The sequence below is a fragment of the Rhyacophila brunnea genome, unplaced genomic scaffold (assembly GCF_057557595.1).
Source record: "Rhyacophila brunnea isolate RB1 unplaced genomic scaffold, BYU_Rbru_1.0 scaffold_35, whole genome shotgun sequence".
Taxonomy (NCBI): Eukaryota; Metazoa; Arthropoda; class Insecta; order Trichoptera; family Rhyacophilidae; genus Rhyacophila; species Rhyacophila brunnea.
The window spans coordinates 3,979,602-3,982,329 of NW_028233017.1; positions in this window are offsets into that span (position 1 = coordinate 3,979,602).

The window sequence follows — 2,728 nt, forward strand, 5'->3', positions numbered from 1 at the left end:
TTGTTTTTTAAAAGACAGATAACAACCTTTTACGCATACTAATATACACAGTCTTTTAAAATAAAAAGATATAATCTATAAAGCATACATAATAAAACATACAAAAATCCTTTTGAAATGGTTAAAAATAAAAAAAATCTATCGAGTAAAACACAACCTTTTTTATTAAAGAAAGAAAATGGAGTTAGATACTATTATGCAATACAATATAAATTTTTAAATAGTTATACATGCAAATCGAAATCAATTCTCCTTGACAACGAAAAAAAAACTTATTTATTCTGACAAGACTTAGAAAGCGATTTATAAAGAAATAAAACACGTTCAGCATAAACAGGAAAAAAACATTATCTTTTAAATGTTTTATTTCAGAACTATATAATAGATAAACTATTTTTTATTGTTCATGGATTTTAAAAAAAAAGCTTCGATATTTAGCAAAAAAAACCCTTTTATATCGTTTTTAATATAAGAACTAGATTATTTATGTTTCAATATTTCTTTACAACAAAGATATTTATTTTTTATATCAATCATATAGAACTTCACATCACGAATTGATATAAGCTTTTGATGTATAAGATACACACTCGTATTCACTTTTGTAAGCATTTCATTCTATTAACAATAAATATAAAAAATTTCATATATACGACAATATAAACAATAAAATTTTATAAGATCCAGATTTTTAGCAGTCAAGAAAAGACGAAAACGTTTTAAATGTATTTTCGATAAAATACTATAAAAAATCGAAAATTTAAAGAAGTTTATAATAAGAGTGGTTGAATCTTGCAATTTAATGACTTATTAATGTTATATTGTGTAATCTAGCATATATTTGGATGTTTTTTTTATGTGAAAATAAGTGATAAAAGGCTATTGAGTTTGTAAAATAATTCAACACCTAATTATTTAATTCAATATACTTATAGATATTAGAAAAAAATTAAATATAAAATGAGAATATTAGTCAGTAATATATATAAATCGACATAAAGGATTGCAAAAAACCGACATAAACGTGTGATAAATATAATAATAGAGTCGCCCCTGCCATAGAAGGGCGACTCTATTATTGTGTTCATTGCATCGTAATTCAAAAATAAATCTATTTATAAGAGAACCATAAAACAGGGATTGTCATATATACATTATATGCTTTTTTGTTTATAAATACACCTAATAATGGAATGTAATTATGAGTTACTTTATACTGCGTATTATATATAAATGTATATTATTTACGTATTATTATTTACTTTTTAAACATGACAAATATAAAAAAATGCCTAACTACTATTTTATTATATAGTAAATGCATTATAAATAAATTAAATAAGGCAAAAAACAGAAAAAGTAGCTACCATAATATATAGATGTACAGAAAAATATGTAATTTATATTATTTACTAAAGACAATGTATTTAACTAACACTATATTCTAAAATGTACATGTTTTCGATATACTAGCTGAACTTTTTAGCACCTTTTTAATTATTTTAGCGGTATTTAGTGAATAATGTATAATTTTAGATTTATGAAACCTATATTAGGTAATCTGCGTCAGTTTAGTCCAGTAAAAAATCCTTTTTCTTTTAGCTACTTACAGTATAAGCACCCTTTTATAGCTGCTTGGGCGACTATATGTATCAAATAGCATATAAATCTAAGAATAACTTTGCAAAAATCCCTTTCTTCAAATTTTTAATCATTAAATCTGTTGTTTGTTTTACTTTAGCAAGCAGATTTAAACTCAAAATCATGCCTTTTTTTACTGAAATATATTATCTAAGAGTGTGTATAATTTACACATATTCCTATATTCAGTAGAGATTATATCTCAGTGCTATGTGATATCGATCAAGTTAGTATTTTAGATGATTAGAATTACAAAAAAATTTTATATAATTCAAAAAAGAAGAAGAAAGATAATGTATCTTGTTTTACCAGATTTAATAAAAGCTAAATCTAATGTTCAATTCATAAAAATTACTGTGTTTAGTATGATACACCCTTTTTTCGTATATAAGAAACATGGTAAAAAAATCCATTTTAAAAGACATCAAAGTCAATTAAATGATATAAAGATCTTTTTTCATATAAAAATTTTTAATAAGATATAAAAATATATCCAATATTTTATGTAATTGATCACTAAAAGAAAAAAAATGTAATAGGACCCGTAAACTTTTTATTAAAATCCCAAATCAAAATACAACTAGCATAATATATCTTGATTTATGGTTCAAAACATATTTTTTCGATTTGGTGTATATGATAGTTATTATCACATAAAAAAACCACTAAAAAAAAGACAAAAAATAGTCGACTAAATCCACACATAAAGGTTTCAGAAACAAGAAAAATATAAAACCTATGATTTTCTAAGTATTTTACGTTTCAAAAAGATAATTTCCATATGAAAACTTAATTTTATTACAAGAAAAAAAAATCACCTTTTTTGCGATGTTCATTAGTTATTAAAAAAAATCGCAGATAATGAGTTATATGAGATAGTCAGAATGTGTATCTTAGCTTATAAAATTATGAACAGCAAGTAAAAATTGTTTTTTTCGCCAAACAGGGCTTGGTTCTAGGTTTTTTTTAAGACAGAAAGAAATATGGCAACACATAAAACTTGGAATTGAACAAAAAATCAATAAATTCACCTTTTCTGAATAATGAAACCTAGTAAAACATATGTACAAATATTCGCTATGTCTAG